Raw genomic sequence first — 22,280 nt, 5'->3', positions numbered from 1 at the left:
TCCCATTCAACTCAAAATACAAATTGTACATCAGTAATATCTAAGGCACAAGTAAGCCTGGTAAGGAAATTATTCTATTTCCTTAGTTACAATACTAAATGTACACAATTCATCATAGCAAAATAAATACATACATCAATTAAACTGAATTCAAATTAATTAATGAGCCAATATTGAATATAACCTAACATTGCCAAATGAAATATTGAAACAAAGTGAATACAGAGAACATAAAAGAAAAACTGTCAATGCTATCAGTTGCCAAAATTAAAAGTCTTTAAGGTAGCAATGTTAAACGATCATATATTTTTAACCAACAAATTCAAACAACAAAACTAAAAATCAAATCTAAATGCAGTTAAATTATATTATTTAGTACCATTGTTTAGTATATCTTTTTGTTTAGTATTGAACATTCACTGTTCTATTGATCTAACAAAAAGGGGAAAAATAATAAATGCTGGTTAAAATTCCCATTTTCCTTCAACTTATGAAGCGTGTTTATGGATATGTATAGATGATTGTTGTTTACTGTATATGTTGTGCAAAAGTTTTATACAACTATATACACATTAAAAAAGAAGCATGTTTAAGTTGTCATTCATTTTTATATGACAATAATTTAAGGTTCAAATGCCTGTTTTTGTATATGTTTGTTATCTTTCTAAATTGTACTTCTTGTTGTCTTCAAGAGTGATGATTTCTTAATCTCAGTTGTGTTCCTTACTCCAACTCTGTAACTGTTTTTAAAGCCATTACAACCAGGTCAACATTGAAAATAAAAACAGTCTCTGTATTAATAAAAAAATGTAATCTGATCAATACTAGTTTGCTTGATTACAAGTATTTAAGTAAAATATAAATATGTTTGAACTGTGAGTATTCAGCAGCAATGTCACTATCAGATTTAAGAAAAACTAATTTAAATTGGGGGATACAAATGTCAATAGATGGATAGATATAAAAATGTCTAACATCAATATAAGCTCCTGTAAGGAATTAGTGATTAATAGGAAAATCATATCTTCTTAGTGGTGACCTTGTTGCAATAATCAACAAATAAGACTATTTCAACATGCATTGTATCACCCGCTTTAGTGTTAACATATTCATAATTTACCAATGAATCAATGGGATATTTAAATTGGCAATGGGGGATTTTTACTATATATTTTATTCAAAATATTGAAATAAATCAAACTGAATGCAAGTGAAAAAAGGCAATCCTGATAAAGATTTCAAAATAGGTGCATTGTCGGTATTGTGAGTATATATGTTCAAAGATGGCCACTGAGTAAGATGAGGTCGAACCAAAAATTGTTCTTTATTGATGTTTACTAAACAGTCACTGCATATGTTCAACGATGGCCACTGTGTAAGAAGATGTAGAAATCTGAAAAAGTCCCTTTTAAATGTTTACCAAACAATCAGTACATATGTTCAAAAAGGGCCAGCGAGTAACATGTGGTAGAAACTGGAACAAGTCCTTGTTCAATGTTTAACAAACAATGCAATGTTTATTTGGTGGCAGTGACTTTAAAACAGTTAAACAGTTAAAATAATAATGTTGCACAACTGAGATTATTATTTGTTTTATTTATTTGTTTAGTTTCAAAGAAACTTTACAAAAACACTAAAATCACAATAACAATAAAACACAGTGGGCCTCATTCCGAGTATGGCGGTAAGGGATAGCGGCCACCGCTAACGAGAGCGGTGGCGGTAATCCCTTACCGCCATACTCCGAGTTCCCTTAGCGCCATGGTGCTTTTAACACCTGCTTTTAGCAGGCGTTAAATACCATGGCGCTGAGGGACCTTGATGTTAATTACGCCACCGTAATTTACGGTGGCGTAATTGACGCCTTCCCCACTCCCATTATGCCCTATGGGGCAGGAATGGGAATGGGGAAGGGTAAATGGGGATTGGGGAATTACCGCCCCGCCAACCTTGGAATGGGGCGGTAATTCCGCCAACCACCAAGGCGCTGCCGGTCCGGGTACGGCGTCAACCAAGGCGTTAATAGCGCCATTGGTTAGCGCCGTACTCGGAATGAGGCCCAGTATATCAAATCCATTATACCATTAAAACAAATATAGTATATCATACAATAAAACACCATTCCTTTGCTAGGGATTTGAAATATCAACACAGTACACTAACAACAATTTCATTCAGACAATACATTAGTGCTTTTTGCACTATCTAGCAATTTTTCTTAATTAGCCACAAATGATAACTGAGATTAAGAAATCATCACTCTTGAATACAACAAGAATTACAATTTAAAAGATAACAAACAGTTCATAAAAACAGGCAAGCAGACCTCGATTTATTATAAAACTGACAACTTGAACATGCTTCATAAAATGAAGGAATTAATTTTAAACATGCTATTATTGTTTCCCTTTTTGGTATATCAATAGAAGAGTGAATGTTCAATGCAAAATGAGCAGATACACTAAATGATGGAATTACACTTGATCACAGATACAGGTATGTAACTTAACTGCAATTAGTGGATTTTTAGTTTTTATGAATTTGTTGATTAAAACATGATTGTTTGACATTGCTAATTTAATTGTGGCAATCATATCTATGTGAGTGAAATTACTAGATTATACTCTAATAGCAAAGACACGTTTTCTTTTTTCTCTTTGTCTGTATTCTCTTTGTTTCTCTATTTATTTAATTTGGTGAATTTAGGTTGAATTAAGTATTGGCACTTTAAGTTATCTGAATTCAGTTTTATTGGCTTATGCTATGGTGAATTGTGTACATTTTGTTTTTTCAACTAAGGTAATAGAATAATTTCCCTAGAATTGTTTACTTGTTATCGGGCACCATGGGGCGCAGAGATGTAATCAACTCTCTGTGTGGCTCCTCACCAATAGGACGGAAACAGGACTAGAGCCACCCTGAAAATCTGCCAGTTCCAGAAGCGGGGAGAGCCTATTCCACGCACCGCCTCCAGGAACCGCACAGTACACAGTATCCAGTCTTTCCATCAAAAAATGTTTCATCAAATTAAAATCCAATGAAAATTATCCATTGAAATGCACTTCCATCGAAATGCATATTTATTGAATGAATTTCGATGGATTTTGATGGATCGGTTGCTTGCCCCCCAATAAAAAATAAATATCACAAGTTATAGGGAACTGTCCAGTGCTGAAATATATTAAAGATTTCAGCACTGGACAAGGGTAACATTTTTAAAGTGAGGTTTGGTGGGGAGGTTAGGGGGAAGGACTGCTGGGTGTTGAAGGCAGTTTGGGTAAATACCCAAAGTTACAGGGAGCTGTCCGGTGTTAAAAATATAGATTTCAGAATTTGGACAGCTCCCTGTAACGTTATCTTTCATCGAATTTCCATGCAAGAAAATGTAAATTGTTTATATAATGAAACCATATTCGAGGAAAGGATTTCAATGCATAAACACTTTGCACTTTATGTATGGGAATTCAATGAAAATGTTTTTGTTGGTTGAATTTCGATGGTACTTACCTTCGATGGTAAAAATTAAAAGGAAAGACCATAAACCACAGTGCACTGCCTGCGCCAGGTGGAGTCTATCACCGGAAACAGACGCCTGTGGGATATATTGAACCACTCAACAGCATTGCACCACATCACCAAGCTACATTTGCGCAAGAAACAGCAACCTGGCTACGCTGGCTCCTGGGCGCACCAGCACCTCAGGCAAGATGGAACAAGGGGACACACTGAAAAAGTATGCCAGTTTGTTCTGAGACATAGATATGGAATCAAGTTAACCGGCAGCGCTGCATTGGTGCAAAAGCACCAAAAAAAAATCACCTTCAAAATGAAACCCTATGTCACCCTTTCAAAATGCTGTGTCATGCTATTTCCATCTATGCATTCTGAAACCACTGTGATGGAAACGGCCCTGCCAGGCCCAGGATAATTCATTGTGCCTCAGAAAAACCGGGCATAACTCCTGGGTGACAGGTCCTGTCAGTGTAGTTTTGAAAGAATTCAACAAGCAACTTTCTTTTCACTCGCATGGGAACACGCGTTTATTTCTTGCCAATATGTATCCAGGTGCAGCAGTTTAAAGAGACTATTTACTCTCTGAGCCAGGTCAAGGACAAATGTATCTATACTTTGGATTAAAGTCCTGCATGCAAGGAAAATGAATACAGCTGCAAAGACAGTGGCAATCTGAGGAGTTGCAAACCGAATTAAGGAAAGAAATGCTAGCAGTTTTTAACACATGTGGAAAAATGGGCTGTGCTGACTGAAGAGAAAAAAATGGCCTGTTTGAAACTAAACTGTTGATGAAAGCCTGCTTACTTAGCAATGTACAGGAATTATGTTACTAGTGATAATACACACATAGGATATCTTCTGTCATAGGTTAGTTTAATTCAAGACCCAAAGTAAGAAATTAAACAGTTTAAAATACACAGGCTGGAGTTGCAAGCTCTCAGAAAAACCTGTTATTCCAGTTGCCAGCCATGAAACTCCTCCAAGGAAGGGAGATACGTCATAAATCCAGGACAAGTAGGTGCAACGTGCCAGCTTGAGAAACTTTGAATGGGACAGGACAATGAACGTTCACAAGCTCATCAGACATTTGTCTGTGCTCCAGGCTGGGACAATAGCAGTCCTGGGGCACTCACCTCTCAAGTGTGAAGGGGCAATAAAACCTTCAATTAAGACTGCATACCCCCTTGCCTGGAAGGAAATGACAGCTGCTTGCAGTTGGAGGAAGAAAAAAAAATCAAGGATCTACTAACAAAGGGACTGCCTTTTGGTTACAAAGGTCATGGTATAAAGAAACATTAAAGACTCATTTCTGTAGCAAGAATTAGCAGAAATGTAAAAGTTTGCAGTGTTAAATCAAATTTTTTGGGCTATCTTTTAAAACTTGGTAGAACTCGTTGCCGCACGGGGAACAGAAGTTATGAAATATGACAGATTCCAAGGAAAGTATTAATGTGGCAAACATAACATTTTGTACGTACATCCCCAGGAACAATTCGCAGTTGTGTATAAAATTGTGGAATATTAGGCCAAATCTTTAATGTGACGAATTACCAAAATGTGTCAGAAAGGCAAAACAAGGTCACACAGACCTGAGGATTGGACTGATCTGGGCTGCACATAATGTGTAACATGTGTGTATAATTTGCCAAGAGATTGCAAGTGAAGAAATGTATGTTTTGGCAAAATCAGATTTTAAGTAAAGTAAATGTGGGAGTGTTGGGACATTGTAAACCTCACCTCATAAACCTGACATTATCCCCTTAGAAATCCAACCAACGGAGAGCGAGGCAGAGACTAGCTTCCCTGCCCAATCCAAGTAGTTTAGGGGCAGGCATAGCTAACCCTGCCCAGCCTCTACCTTGATGATGTCATTTTGCATTATAAATAAAGGTCCTTGACAAGACCCTGGACAAACACTCTTCCTGATTTCCTTTGCTGTGTTCATGTTCCTTTTCATCTTCAAGACTCCATATCCCAACTACAAGGACCAGCATTGCTGATCCTATTCCAGGGCCCATTGCAAAACCTAAGTATTGCTGATCCTGCTCCAGCAAGGCTTACCCTACAATATTAAAACCCACTACCTCCCAGTAGCCAGGAGAAACGGTGGTACTTTTGGCATCCTAATCCAGCTTGGCTTGCACCACTCACTGCATGCTGCTGCTACCCTGATGACCTATAGTATCCAGTAACCAGAATTGCCAGTCCAGAAGAACTATCCTTTGGTATCCAGTCCCTGCCCAGCTGATCCTGTTCTGCTGATTTTGTCCGGCTGTCATTTGTTAGACCAGATCCGTGTGGTGACCAGAACCGCTGACTGTCCAAAATCCAAACTAAAAAGAGGACTGTGAGGAAAACGTTATTTTAGCACAGAATCAATCTGAACTGTTTAATAAAATCCAGATTGATTTAATTTGGCGGAACAAACATTGCAAAAGAGCAAAGAGTTAGAGGTAGAATCTGCAAATTACATCATAAAATTAAAAGAGGAGCTAGCTCGCCAACAGCAAAATAATGCAGATCAAGAGGCCCAACTAGAAGCAGCAAAAATAGAGTGTCAGGAGAAGATTGACTCTCTAGAAGTGAGTCAACAAAAGCTGACTCAACAGTTAAACTATAACAGGGTCTGCTCAGGACAAATAACCATGTTACAAAATCAGATAGATGAACTGAGAGAGGAAAATCATAAGTTATTCTTGAGAGCTATCCACTCTCAAATAGAATTTGATGAAGAGCGCCAGAAATCCAATTCCATCAAAAAACAAAGTGTTGACCTGGCTGAACAGATGGGTACCCTAAGTCAAGAGAAAGACGCCCTAGGCCAGGAAATAAGCAAGTTAAAAACAGAGTTAGAGGGAAGAGAGTTAGCCCTCCAAGAGCCCAATGAACTAAAGACAGATTATGGGAAGCTACTGGGGCATGCCAGGAAGAGAACACCCAGACCAAAGATGCTAAACCTAGGAGGTGAGTCTCCTGCAGCAGAAATTGTCCCAGTATCCCCAGACCATACATTAAGTACAGAGAGACAATGAGGCTCTCCGTGAAAAGAATGATGGGCTCCACCAGCAAGTGGCAGCACAAGAGCGGATCATTGAGACCAGTAAGACCTTGATAGATGAACAAAAGGCTCAGATCTTTGCTTATTACCAAGAAATAGGGGCTGAAAAAGAAAAGCTAGCAAGATTGGAGATAGAGGGTACTAGACTAATTCCTAACCGGAGGGACCCTGAACAGGTAGAGAGGGATAGGGCAATCCCTGATCATAGCATAAGGACCTCCGTACTCAGGGACTCAAACCGATTCAATACAATGCACACTGCCAACTTCATGTCTACTGGCTCACATGAGCCGGGAGCCATGGGGCTGGCAGAATTCAATACGTTTCATAAGATGGGACTGACAGATCAGCGCCTCCCAGAAATTGATGGACGGGCATCCCTGTACAGATATCCTAATATTAGGGCTGATATCTCTGACATGGAAGACTCCTATGAGGGGAAGGTCAGGGAATGAGATCCACTGAAATACCTCCTTCCAAGGGACGAGTTGGTCAGCTTTAATGGGGAACCAAAGGAAATAAGGCCCAAAAAGAGCATCCTGAAGACCTCTACCCAGTTACGGCAGGAGAGGGGGAACTCCACCAACTCTGTGAGCAGGAAAGGTTCAGAAGACTCTTCTGAGTACCACAGGAGTAGAGAAACTAGGCCCCAACATTCTGCAAGTCTTTCTCAAGCTCACAGAATCCGGGAGTGACTAGAGGATCAAGAAGGGACCCCCTGTTGCAGCGCCTCTGAGTCTGAGGGCGAGTGGACTCGGGTGACTAAAACAAAGAAGGCAAACAAACTTAAGAGATCTATGAACAAAGATCCCATTAGGCAGATTAAGGCCATCAGAAGTGTCATATCTCCATATCATAAAAATGCGAAGTATTCTGTTTGGGAACACTTAGAACTATATGAGCAAATGATGGATACGTTTCATACGAAGGACATCCAGAATTGCATGGAGTATGTAAAATGGACCTTCTTCCCTGAATACTCCAGTTTCTTTGCGGAACTGGTGGACCAGAACCACTCCAGATGGTTCACCTACAGGGCGGCCATCTTGAAACATTTTTCTCTTCACAGAAACCCCCAAGAGGCCCGCAAGGGGGCCTACAATCTGCAGTGCGGGGAAGATCAGCGCCCCACAGGAATTTGTACAGGAGCTCAAACCGCCTTTGCACAGACTACCAGGAGGGTGCGCACAAATAGTCGGGAGTTCATCACCACCTTCTTTCATGCCCTTCCAAAATATATAATGACCCAGCTGGTGAGGGACTTTCATGAGAAAAGATCGCTGAACTGGGTCATAGAGCAGGCGACCCGCATTTATGAGGTCCAAAAACCTGTAGATAACAAAAATCCAAACAAAACCCCCAAACCAGCCAACACCCCTGCTGCTGCTGCTAAGGTGGCGGAGGTGAAGGTTGCCCCCATTTTAGATCTGGAGATGGGGGGGCTAAAAATATACCTGTACCTAATCAACCCAATCAAAGACCAAGAAGGCCCTCGGGCCAATACCAGACAGGGGGTAGTCAGGGAGGTAATCCCACAAATTGTACCCCTAACTCCCCTGATTACATCAGCCCCCGATACAAAGGTAACAGACCAATCCTGCGGTATCTATGGACTCCCTCAGCCCAATGGGGGGATCCAAACAGGTAGGTACCACCCCAGGAAACTTCCCTCCTAACTTTCCCCAAGAGGGCAGTAATCCCCCAACTGCCGGGTTGAGTTTCTTTCCCCGGTACCCACAAAACCCCAACCTACAGGACAAGCCTCCTTTCTTGCCCCACTTCAGGAGCCCAGACAGCTCAATCCGGGGGAGGAGAGGCCAAGGGTGGAGGGTTACTAAAATTCTCAATACCCAGGGTACTATGGGAGAAGGGATAGTTACCCTTCCCGTTATTCGCCTAGGGTTGACCAGAGACCCCCAGCCGGAACGGGTGTCACAACTGGAGCACCAGGTCCAGAACCTATCCCAGGATCTGGGTCGCATGTTGAGGGCTCAACAGAACCCTCAGATGAACGTGGTGGTTCAGAACCCCACAAACCAAGGGTTTGGTACTCCAGAACAATGACGGGGAGAGAACCCTGACAACTCACCGGGTCCAGAGGAGGAGGCACGGGGGCAAGGGAGGTGTAAAGCCCTAGAGAAAGCTTCCTTCCTCATCTGTGAAAATCCCCTGGACACCCAGGAACCGAAACCAAAATCTCCTGCCCCCGAAAACCTGCCACCCAAGGAACAGAGGGCGGTTAGGAGAAATAAAGAACCCAAAAGACCCATTTTGCGGAGGAGGGGGGGAAGCCCAGAATCAGCACAAGAGGATTCCCAAAATACCCAACTCCATTCGGGGGACCGCCTCCTAGAAGGGGGGTGCAGCCCAGAACCAGCACAAGAGGATTCCCAAACTACCCAACTCCATTCGGGGGACCGCCTCCTAGAAGGGGGGGCAGCCCAGAACCAGCACAAGACGATTCCCAAACTACCCAACTCCATTCTGGGGGCCGGCTCCTAGAAGGGGGGGCAGCCCAGAACCAGCACAAGAGGAACCCCAAACCTCACCAACCACTTCTGTTGACTGCCTTCAAAAAGGGGGGGGGGGCAGCCCAGAATCAGAAAAAGATGAGCCCGAAACTCCCCCAATAGCGGTGTGTCAAAATTTTCTGTCAGATTCCCCAACTCCAACACAGAATTATGCCCAAACTATCCCTGTGTTGGAGTCAAAAATAACGAAATTGACGACACAGCTTGCCCGTAATTCCCATTACCTTTGCCCATTGGAGGAGGAAGAAGGTAGATTCTACGCCTCTGTCCAAGTACAAGGGCAATGTGCAATTCCAGCACTGGTGGACACTGGATCTCAAGCAACTCTGCTGTCAAAGAGAGCCTTTGATCAGCTGAATTCAGGAAGGGGGGAGAGATACCAGATCCATCTCAACCCTCTTCCTGGATTGCTCCAGAACTTCGACGGGAAGGAAATACCTGTCGAGGGGTCGGCAGATCTGGAAATTAAAATAGGTTGACACAAGATGAAGCACCCAGTCATAGTCATGGCGGGAATAACATCCTCCGTAGGTTGTCTCCCCTAATCGACTGTGTGAATAAGGTACTATGGACCCAAACTCACAGGTCAATCAAATTAAAACAGAGTGTCAACCATGTTAGTCTAAATGGCACATGCCACATGGTTGAACAAAAACCAGATCAAATTAAATTTCATCTTCAAAATAATGAAATTCCCGACGTTACAATAATTGCTGTGGGACAACCAACTGGTGATGGGAACTGCTCTCCATTCCTGAAAATCAACCTTCCTTCCACTCTCAAGTGGCATTCCACACTGGAAGGAAATACTTTGAAATTTTATGCTGATTCACAATCTGAAAATACAAATTCTATAGCCAAAATTTATAGCAAACTTGCACCAAGTGTAGCTAGCATTCAGAAGAAGGGCAAACAGCTCTTGTTTCTGATTCAGTTAAATGACGGGAAGGAGTCTGTTCTCGCCCAAGTTCACTTGAATAGCGAAGAAAGCTTCATCAGCGAAGTATTATTCAGGAAACTCCCAAAAGACCAGACCCTGCCTGCTGTTGAGTCAGTTTGTCCATGGGTATGGGGCCTAGAAACCCCCCATTCCAAACATCTTCTGCTTAGCAGTTGTATGATAAAAATTTCTAGAGGTGACAAAAGCATAGAACACAATTGTTGGGTCATGTGAGGTGTTCCTTCTGCCTCTTACGTGGGCAGTCACCTCCTCAACCGACTCAAGGTTAATTTGGATCCCAATTATTGCCAAGCCCGGTCCCAACTGGAGAGCAAATCTCAGGGCCCTGGCAGTCCTAAAGAAAGCCTTACAGTCAGCCCCAGTGCTACCGTAGGAAATTGAAGTTCAAATATGGAGAAGAGGTCATCATCCCATGCCTCGCCTACAGAATCCACATCCCCGAAGACGAATTGACAGAAGAGAAATGGGTCCATATTAATCAACTAAAGATCTGTCACCCTGGGAACACGTTGCAACAAATTGAGGAGCTCGGAGAGAATCAAATAGAGGAGACATCAGAAACAGGAGAATGAGGAAAAGAAGAACCAGAAGGGATATGATTATGTAACAGGGAGTATGTTCTTCATTATTAATTGTTATTATTTAATGCCTGTGTATCCCATGGCTGTCAACCCAATTGGTGGACTGTTAATGGGAAATTGTCATAACCGGTTTGTTCTCTGTCATAGATTCATACTGGTTGCGCCTATCTAACAACCAAGGAGAACAGCCCCAGCATCCTGGAAGGGAGAAACCAAAGGAGATCCGGGAGTGTCGCTCCACGCCATGGAAGGAAGATCCCAGGGAAAGCAGGGAGTGTCGTTCCACGTTCTGTCCAGAGGCAACAAGAGGAGCAGGACGCACCGTTCTCTGATTAAAGAGGGACTCATACCTGCCTGATCCTGTTGGAAGCCCAAGGAGAAAATCCACTTGACTAACTTCCCCTCGACTTGGAAGCCCAGGAGAAGTCGGGGGGATGTGTGGGGTATATTGACCAACTCAACAGCATTGCACCACACCACCAAGCTGCATTTGCGCAAGAAACAGAAACCTGGCTGCGCTGGTTCCTGGGTGCACGAGGACCTCAAAACAGCGTTTTGGCAGCAATAAAAGATGGCTGCACCATCTTGGCTAGTACATTTCAGGCAAGATGGAACAAGGGGACACACTTAAAAAGTATGAAAATACCAAAGCAGGTGCACAACTTAGTATACTGATTATTTAGAGAAACGTAAAAAATAATGGTATTTACATTTTAAAGGTGCGGGGGAGGAACTGAGATCCTGGCACAAGACCTCTACAAATAACAACAAAAAAGGAAAAGATTCAAACTTTGAACCCTCCCGTCCTCTGCACACTGTAGGGTGTGTTGGATAATCCAACTGCTATATCCTCGAGGAAATAAATTCTTTATGAGTAATTAAATGGTATTTAAACACAAGAAGTTGCAAACACAAAAAGTTATTTGAAAAGCACATAAGTGCATATGTTATTATTTTTAAGTACAGGCTTTTGGGTACAAAGACAAAAGCAATCTCAGTACATTTGCAAAAAACAAGTGAAGAATGAAGAATGAAGGAGTGTTGCCAGTAGTCTGTTTCTGCGTGGCGACGCGTTTCGAGGCTGGACGCCTCTTCTTCATAGGCCTCAACAGACTCTAAACAAAATATTTTTACATTAGAAGGCAGGCTTTTTGAGTATGCCAACATATATTAACACAAGAATGCCTATCAATTCAAGCTGGTTTCATTACCATAAACATTGTTTCTGTGGTTCCCATGGTTAAACTGTCACTGTTTTCATATCCACATAATTGTATGGCTGGTTATAATTTGCATGGTTTTCAATCACTAAGGTGACATGCTAATAGTTCAAATGTATATCCTGGACACAAATATGCAAATGTATATATAGAGCCCTATGGCCCACATGGAGTGACTAGATTAGTCTGACATTGCCCATAAACTAGAGTAGTATGAGTTACCTGATAGAATCAAGTAGAGGAAAGTGCTGTAAACAGAGAAGCGAAAATTCTTCCAGTATGTCGGGATGAAGCAAAAAGGCCGATGCTCAGGCTTCAATGGCAAAGGTGCCGTTAAATGGAGAATGGCTTTAAGTCGAGTTCCATCCGAATTTACAAGAGGGATTGTTCTGATCTGAGAGCGAAAGAAAATGATATGAAAATAAGGAAAGATAAATACAGGGCACAAATCTTGTTTCACAAACCAATAATATAAACCTAAAGATTAACAATCTACTCTTGTCGAGACGTACTCGTGTCTGAACGCAAAAAATAAGAGTCAGCAATCTACATAAGGAGCGCGAAATGCACTGTATAGCCCAATTAGAATCTCTAAAAGTAGAATTTATTTAGAATCAAATATAAATCCATGTGAGCTAAACCCGGGCCATCATGGCCCGAAAAACGAGAGTCAGCAATGTATATGGACAAAGGAAATTATCAATTAACCTACCCAATTCTAGAGAACTGGGTGTGCATCCAAGTCAGCAGATTTCCTAAAAAAGGTCCAGGGCGAACATAATGGCGATTCCACCATGCGCTGGCACTGGAACCGATCGAATTGCAGTGCTAAAAAGAAGTAATCATGAGAGTATGTAATGAGAGCAGCGGTCGCGGCTTTGTTGTAAAGAGAAGAGTTCTAATCTGCCTTCTAATGTATAAATATTTTGTTTAGAGTCTTTTGAGGACTATGAAGAAGAGGCGTCCAGCCTCGAAACGCGTCGCCACCCAGAAACAGACTACTGGCAACACTCCTTCATTCTTCATTCTTCACTTGTTTTTTGCAAATGTACTGAGATTGCTTTTGTCTTTGTACCCAAAAGCCTGTACTTAAAAATAATAACATATGCACTTATGTGCTTTTCAAATAACTTTTTGTGTTTGAAACTTCTTGTGTTTAAATACCATTTAATTACTCATAAAGAATTTATTTCCTCGAGGATATAGTAGTTGGATTATCCAACACACCATACAGTGTGCAGGGGACGAGAGGGTTCAAAGTTTGAATCTTTTCCTTTTTTGTTGTTATTTGTAGAGGTCTTGTGCCAGGATCTCAGTTCCTCCCCCGCAGCTTTAAAATTTAAATACCATTATTTTTTACATTTCTCTAAATAATCAGTATACTAGGTTGTGCACCTGCCTTGGTATTTTCTTGTTTTGGTTCACTAGTTCTCTAGTGTGGCACATTGAACAGGTTGCACCCCTTACTTAGAAACATCCAACAGGGATGTCATTTTCAAAAATCAATGAGTTAACTGATAAAAAGGCCACTACTCTAGCATTTAGCTCGGAGGGGGCCACCCAAATTTTGTCTCTTATCAAAGACACAGGCAAAACTTTACAGGATAAAGACAACCCTGACAAATTAGTTTTTAAACTAGAGAAAATTATTAGGAGAGAGATCTCTCAGAAACTCCATGCGAGTACCTTAGTAGAGTAGTACAAGTCACAAAAAATACCCAGGGGTCTTAGAATATACTTGAGACCCACACTATGTAGCGACAACAAAGTATTTGTAGCCAGATGGGTCCAAATACTCAATAAATGTTCCTTGGACTTGATCCTTCTTACTATTGAAGAATTATCCAAATCACTCACAACCATCGATACAGACATCTCAACCTTGAAAGAGCAACTTTCTAAATTCAAAACACCTCAAGAACTATCTGAGCTATTAGAAGACATTAATACCAAACTAGCCGACTATAAAACAGAAATTGAACAAAGAAAGTTACTAAAATTTAAATGTGACACCTTTGACTATTTAAACGACATTGTATATAATTGGCAGGAATTTTATCGCCAACGTAACGCAAACCGATAAAGACCAAGACAGAACGGGTCACTGAGTTCTGGAAACAGTAGTGACAGCAGTATAGGAGAACCTTTACAGAATCGAGCTCCACAACAACCAAGTCCAGCTCCACAAACTGAAGAGCCACCACAGAGCAGCAGCTTAGCAGTTAGTGAAATCCCAGATTCAGGTGTTTTATTAGGCACAAGAGAAAGGCCAGGCGAGGCAACAAAAAAACAGCCCAGAAAAAAGAACAAATAGATTCAGTTAATTTAGTAGTTAATATTTCGAGTAAGACATTGTCTAGTGGTCAACTTAATACACTGAACAAAGGCTTATCCTTCGTCCCGACCTGTAATACTACATTCTTTAATGAGAAAGTCTGTCTACATCGCCTTCTCAGGAAAATTAGATTAAAAATCTTCTTTGACACACAACCAACTATGGATCAGCACCAAACAATTGATGACGCATTGGAGATGCGCCCAAAAAGTACATTTGACCCACACATTCAGAACTCAGTATTAAATCTTTTTGAAAAGAATGTGCTACAAGATCTTAATCGAATTAACTATAAAAGAAATTCCCCATTGAATATCAAAAACAGTCAACTTGATCATATTGAGAGCCTGGCCAAGGATGAATCTCTAACCATTAAACCTGCTGACAAAGGAGGGGCCATCGTAGTGATGAATACTCCCTTCTATAACAAAAAATGCTTTGAGTTACTAAGCGATGAAGGCACGTATATGAAACTAACTAATGATCCAATCATTAACATCAAAAGCCTCATTATGAATACCCTAGAGAAAGCCAAATCAAATCAATGGATTAGTGACAAAACATTTGACTTTTTGATCAACAAACATCCCATCACTCCCGTCTTTTATGGATTGCCTAAAATTCATAAAGACAGAACAAACCCACCATTAAGACCTATTGTGGCGGGTACTGAAAGCATTTTCGACCCTCTTTCAGTTTATGTAGACATGTTACTTCAACCATTGGTCCAAGCTACGTCCACCTACTTGAAGGACACTACTGATTTCCTCAACTGCCTGAAAGAGATTACGGCCATCAGTTCGGACTGTATTTTATTCAGTCTCGATGTCTGTAGCCTTTATACCTCGATACCTCATGCAGAAGGCATTGAAGCAGTTGAGTGGCTACTCCTCAACACAACAAACCTCAGAGGTGAAGCTGAATTTGTCATTGAATTGCTCAATATAATACTGTACAATAGTTATTTTCGATTTTTGGGTAAATACTATCTACAAACCTCAGGAACCTCCATGGGGTCCTCCATGGCACCTATGTATGCAAACACCTTTATGTTTAAATTTGAAAGTGACTTTGTACTAGACCATCCTAAATGGTCAGCATACATCTTAATATGGAAACGTTTCATTGATGACATCTTTGGGATATGGTGTGGTACACATGATGAATTAAAATCCTTTTTTACATACCTTAATTCGGTACACTCAAGAATCAAATTTACGATGGAGATTGGCAATCCATATCTGCATTTTTTAGATGTTAATTTAAAGATTGAAAATGGTAATATTATGACCAATATTTACCACAAACCTACAGATGCCAACAACTTACTGCATTTTTCGAGCTTTCACCCCAAAGCTATGTTACATTGCCTCCCATATAGTCAAATTCTAAGACTTAAAAGGATTATTTCAGAACCGGAAGGCTTTGATATGGAGTGCTCCACACTCATTGATGAATTTAAGCAAAGAGGTTACCCTGATACAGTTCTCACTGAGGCGAAAAATAGATCACTGAATGTGACAAGGACTGATCTTTTGAAAACTAAAACTCGTGATAAAGACATTCCACTACTATTTATATCAAAATTCTCTCGCCAGAGTTTCCAAATCAGTAAAAGTATTAAGAAACACTGGACAATACTGCACAATGACTCATCACTTTTGAGATTGTTCCCCAAGGCCCCTATGATGTGCTTCAAGAGAGGCAAAAACTTGAGAGACAAATTAATTAAAGCCGAAAGACCCCTCAAAGATAACCAGCAGTTTTTGGCTACCCAGAAAAAGGGAACTTACCCGTGTCTTAACTGTACACATTGTAACAACATCACTAGGGGTAACTTGCTCTCTCACCCCCAAACAGGAAAGAAAATAAAACTACATGATTACTCCACCTGTTTGTCATCAGGGGTAATCTACACAATCAAAGGCCCTTGTGGTAAACTGTACGTGGGCCAGACCATGAGACCCGCCAAAGAACGTTGGACTGAGCATAAATCCAACATACGGTGTAACAACCAACGATCGCCAGTGGCTAGGCATTTTAACCTTGAACATCATACAATTGCTCAGATCAGATTTCAAATCCTGGAGGTTGTAAAAAAAAAACAAGAGGGGGAGATTACCACTCCATGCTCCTAAGGAGAGAACTGTTTTGGATAAATTATTTGGACACCGTTCAACCCAAAGGTCTCAATGAAGAACACTCTCTTAACTGTTTCCTTTGATAATTATGTCTGTCAAGGGTTGAAACAATACCTGAGGGTATTTCTGGACAACCATGACTATATTTGCACTGTTGTTCTCTACTTGTAAAAATGTAAATATTTACCGGTCTTTGACCGTTGACTTGTTTTTAGTACTCATGGGTATCCTATGATGGAATTTGGGCATCCCCTATGTTACATTTTGGTTTTCGAGTATTCTGTACTACCTCAACTAGTATGTTGCTAATTCTTACATCTAGCTAGTCTCTTTATAGTCACCATCGAATCATGGAGAAAAATGATGTTTTTAACACATTGATGCCCTGTTATGGAGACTATGTTAACTCATGATTGAAATTAGTACAATTCTTCCCGTTACAACTGTTCAATAATGGTCTGATATGTTGATTATAATCCCTCACTGTGCATGTTAATCTATATATGTCTACTTGGCCATCATGTGTATTGATGAGATATAGTAAGAAGATGTCTTTTTTAGCCCTCTTGTTGAGATGATCAGCTCTGACATTGCCCGACTTAACTTTAGCTCCCACTTTCATTTGGTCCGTTTTTCATTACTCATTATGAGCTAATATTACTGTCCGTTAATATACAGTTCTAGCCATCATGCCTTGTTCACTAATGTTTTCTTTCATTGTCTAGTTTATTTTATTCTATTTTATTTTTCATAGTTTCGTCAACTTTTTGACGATGTATCATTCGGAAATTGGTTAGTTGGTGTACGTCATATTTAGTGCACTTCGTTTCTATGCAATGCCGCCAGCCAGGCTCCTCATAAGAAACATACTCTAATATGGCCGCTTCACGGTCTCCTAGAAGACATTAGTAGTCCGTTTTTTATTTCTAGCCTAGATACTCTACCATTGGTTGGAACGGCCCACGTGGTCTCACTCCACTTCCCGTTTTCTGGAGGATCGCGTCACTATGGTAACGGTCGCCGATGCCTTCGCGCTTTCCCCGTTCAGCACTGGCTATTCTGCAGTTACAAGGTCGACTGATCGCTATCGAAGGTACACGACCGCTTTGATTAGAACTCTTCTCTTTACAACAGAGCCGCAACTGTTGCTCTTATTACATACTCTCATGATTACTTCTTTTTAGCACTGCAATTCGATCGGTTCCAGTGCCAGCGCATGGTGGAATCGCCATTATGTTCGCCCTGGACCTTTTTTAGGAAATCTGCTGACTTGGATGCACACCCAGTTCTCTAGAATTGGGTAGGTTATAATTTCCTTTGTCCATATACATTGCTGACTCTCGTGTTTTGGGCCATGATGCGCGGGTTTAGCTCACATGGATTTATATTTGATTCTAAATAAATTCTACTTTTAGAGATTCTAATTGGGCTATACAGTGCATTTCGCGCTCCTTATGTAGATTGCTGACTCTTATTTTTTGCGTTCAGACACGAGTACGTCTCGACAAGAGTAGATTGTTAATCTTTAGGTTTATATTATTGGTTTGTTACACAAGATTTGTGCCCTGTATTTATCTTTCCTTATTTTCATATCATTTTCTTTCGCTCTCAGATCAGAACAACCCCTCTTGTTAATTCTGATGGAACTCGACTTTGAGCCATTCTCCATTAACAGCACCTTTGCCATTGAAGCCTGAGCATCGGCCTTTTTGCTTCATCCCGACATACTGGAAGAATTTTCGCTTCTCTGTTTACAGCACTGTCCTCTACTTGCTTCTATCAGGTAACTCATACTACTCTAGTTTATGGGCAATGTCAGACTAATCTAGTCACTCCATGTGGGCCATAGGGCTCTATATATACATTTGCATATTTGTGTCCAGGATATACATTTGAACTAATTATTAGCATGTCACCTTAGTGATTGAAAACCATGCAAATTATATTCAGCCATACAATTATGTGGATATGAAAACAGTGACAGTTTAACCATGGGAACTACAGAAACAATGTTTATGGTAATGAAACCAGCTTGAATCGATAGGTATTCTTGTGTTAATATATGTTGGCATACTCAAAAAGCCTACCTTCTAATGTATAAATATTTTGTTTAGAGTCTGTTGAGGCCTATGAAGAAGAGGCGTCCAGCCTCGAAACGCGTCGCCACCCAGAAAAAGACTACTGGCAACACTCATTCATTCTTCATTCTTCACTTGTTTTTTGCAAATGTACTGAGATTGCTTTTGTCTTTGTACCCAAAAGCCTGTACTTAAAAATAATAACATATGCACTTATGTGCTTTTCAAATAACTTTTTGTGTTTGAAACTTCTTGTGTTTAAATACCATTTAATTACTCATAAAGAATTTATTTCCTCGAGGATATAGTAGTTAGATTATCCAACACACCCTACAGTGTGCAGGGGACGGGAGGGTTCAAAGTTTGAATCTTTTCCTTTTTTGTTGACACTTAAAAAGTATGCCAGTGTTTCTGAGACATATATATGGAATCAAGTGAAGCGGCAGCACTGCATTGCTGCAAAAGCCAAAAAAAAATCCCTTTCAAAATGAAACCTTTTGTCCCCCTTTCAAAATGCTGTGTTATGGTATTGTCATCTGTGCATTCTGAAACCACTGTGATGGAAACGGCCCTGCCAGGCCCAGGATAATTCATTGTGGCTCTGAAAAACCAGGCAGAACTCCTGAATGACAGGTCCTGTCAAAGGAGGTTTGAAAGAAATCAACAAGCAACTTTCTTTTCACTCGCACAGGAACACGTGTTTATTTCTTTCCAAAATGAACCCAGGCGCAGCAGTTCAAAGAGACTTTTTACTCTCTGAGCCAGGTCAAGGACAAATGTATCTATACTTTGGATAAAAGTCCTGCATGCAAGGAAAATGACTACAGCTGCAAAGACAGTGGCAATCTGAGGAGCTCCAAACCGAATTAAAGAAAGAAATGCTAGCGGTTCTTAACACATGTGGAAAAATGGGCTGTGCTGACGGAAGAGAGAAAATGGCCTGTTCAAACTGTTGATGAAAGCCTGCTTCCTTACCAATGTAAAGGAATTATGTTAGTAGTGATGATACACACATAGGATATTTTCTGTCATAGGTTTGTTTAATTCAAGACCCAAAGTAAGAAATTAAACAGTTTAAAATACACAGGCTGGAGTTGCAAGCTCTCAGAAAAACCTGTTATTCCAGTTGCCAGCCATGAAACTAATCCAAGGAAGGGAGATACAACATACATCCACAACACGTAGGTGCAAAGTGCCAGCTTGAGAAACTTTGAATGGGGCAGGACAATGAAAGTTCGCAAGCTCATCGGACATTCATCTGTGCTCCAGGCTGGGGCAATAGCAGTCCTGGGACACTCAACTGTCAAGTGTGAAGGGGCAATAAAACCTTCAATTAAGACTGAAAACCCCTTGCCTGGAAGGAAAAGACAGCTGCTTGCAGTTGGAGGAAGAAAAGGAAACAGGATCTAGTAACAAAGGGACTGCCTTTTGGTTACAAAGGTCATGGTATAAAGAAACTTTAAAGACTCTCATTTCTGTAGCAGGAATTAGCAGAAATTTAAAAGTTTGCAGTGTTAAATCTGATGTTGTGGGCTATCTTTTAAAACTTGGTAGAACTCATTGCCGCATGGGGAACAGAAGTTACAAAATATGACTTATTCCAAGGAAAGTATTAATGTGGCAAACATAACATTTTGTACATACATCTCCGGGAACAATTCGCAGTTGTGTAAACAATTGTGGAATTTTAGGCCAAATCTTTAATGTGTAAAATTACCAAAATGTGTCAGAAAGGTGAACCAAGGTCGCACAGAGCTGAGGATTGGACTGATCTGGGCTGCACATAATATGTAACCTGTGTGTATAATTTTCCAAGAGATTGCAAGTGAAGAAATGTATATATTTTTGGCAACATCGGATTTTAAGTCAAGTAAATGTGGGAGTGTTGGGACATTGTAAACCTCACCTCATAAACCTGACATCATCCCCTTAAAAGTCCAGCCAACTGAGAGCGAGGCGGAGACTAGCTCCCCTGCCCAATCCAAGTAGTTTAGGGGCAGGCGTAGTTAACCCTGCCCAGCCTCTACCTTGATGATGTTATTTTGCATTACAAATAAGGGTCCCAGACAAGACCCTGGACACACACTCTTCCTGATTTCCTGTGCTGCGTTCCTGTTCCTGTTTCATCTTCAAGACTCCAGATCCTAACTAACCAGATCCTAACTACAAGGCCAAGCATTGCTGATCCTGTTCCAGGGCCCATTGCAAAATCCGAGCATTGCTGATCCTGCTCCAGAAGGCCTACCCTACAACATTAAAACCCACTAATCTCCCAGTAATCAGGAGAAACTGTGCTACTTTTGGCATCCTAATCCAGCTTGCCACTCACTGCATGCTGCTGCTACCCTGATGACCTATAGTATCCAGTAACCAGAATTGCCAGTCCATAAGAACTATCCTTTGGTATACAGTCCCTGCCCTGCTGATCCTGTTCCGTGGATTTTTTCTGGCTGTTCTTTGTTAGACCAGATCCGTGTGGTGACCAGAACCTCTGACTGTCCAAAATCCAAACTAAAAAGTGGACTGTGAGTATCAATAGGGACCATAGTATAACTTGCATTACCTTTTCCTTGGTTCCACTCTCTAAGTCATCCTATCCTTATATTGATAACTTGTAATATTGTCAAAAATCATTCTTGAAATCCTGCCTTTGATTTCTTGTGCTAGCGCCAACTTCTTTAATAATTTTGTCTTGTGAAATCCTAAACCCTTAATCCTCTTTCGGGTGATCGACTGGTTCCGCTAGGGCGGTCGCGGAGGTGCAAGGGTTGAACTTGTGAATCAACCCTGGAGCTTACTGTGTCTCAATCTGGTAGCCTAGCCTGAATGCTCTAGTGTAGAGTAAAACTGTTCTTGTCAAAATTGATTTTTTTTCCTTTTTCACGCTTCATTTTCTCAAAATACACATTACTAGATCTAGCATAACTCACTCAATTTACCAGCTAGAGACCTCATTTCACTTCCATATTGTTCCAATGACCCATAGCTACATCCCTAACCAAAAACCACATCAATTACAATATTTTACACGTTTTTATTAAAAACCGTTTTGGTAATTTCAGGTGGGAATTTCAAATGTTTTGCTAAATTTACAACGTGTCATTTGAGTTTAAACTGTTTTAAATCTTCCATTCAATTTCGAATTGTATGCTTATGCTCAATCCATTGCTTGTGAGTGCTAGTATCTTTCCAGTGTTGCTCCAGTACAGAATTGTTTTTGTTTGAAGAGTTTTATACACATTCATTCATTTATTCATCCATTTCCAAGTGTCATTTTAGCATTGCCAGGGTTTAAAATCCATTTTTCTCTCTTGTTTGTGGAGGGAAAGTCGGATTTCCATTCTGTTTCCCGTTTGTCATTCCTGATTACCTGCTGCTTCTGTTTACCACTTAGAATTGATTATTTGTGGGTTGAGGGAACATTGCAGGGGGACATTCTAACTCAAGTGCTATCTTACCTAAAATCAAAAAGTGCTCCTATTGCCTGGTGTTTTGTAGTTGTGTCAATAGAAGGTTAAACTAAGTGCATTGCTTACATTCCTATTGTTTTTATCACCCCATTGATGATTGTTGCCCCATATTAAAAATGGTATGATTTCTTTTGCATTTTAAAATAAATAAATAAATATTACATTTTATCAACCTGCCTGATTCATGGTCCATTGTGACCCGGGGCATTTGAAAAGGGGGTTTTATATGAGTGGTGTACCATCTCAATATTGAATCTAACATAAAACATAGGCATTTCAATTGCGTGCTGCATACTGGGCCGAGACTAAGGTGTGCGTTGACTGATTGAAATCCTTAACACGCCTGACGCAGCGAGGTGATTCCCAACCGGCTTGACCCCCATTGGACTCTT

The 22,280-nt window shown here is 40.7% G+C and overlaps 1 protein-coding gene across 1 annotated transcript in view; it reads left to right on the top strand.

Annotated features, from left to right (window-relative positions):
• The window catches only part of LOC138516100 (syncytin-2-like), an 82,639-nt gene extending 60,583 nt beyond the window's left edge, over positions 1–22,056 (top strand). Inside the window, exons 3-4 of the transcript XR_011282227.1 lie at positions 17,953–18,123; positions 18,455–22,056. The gene's annotated coding sequence lies outside the window, so the exon portion shown is untranslated. The remainder of the gene's footprint in view (positions 1–17,952; positions 18,124–18,454) is intronic.
• Positions 22,057–22,280: the final 224 nt, after the last annotated feature.

The sequence above is a fragment of the Ambystoma mexicanum genome, chromosome 6q (assembly GCF_040938575.1).
Source record: "Ambystoma mexicanum isolate Mex_15411 chromosome 6q, UKY_AmexF1_1, whole genome shotgun sequence".
NCBI lineage: Eukaryota > Metazoa > Chordata > Amphibia > Caudata > Ambystomatidae > Ambystoma > Ambystoma mexicanum.
This window is presented reverse-complemented; position numbering and strand designations above follow the sequence as displayed.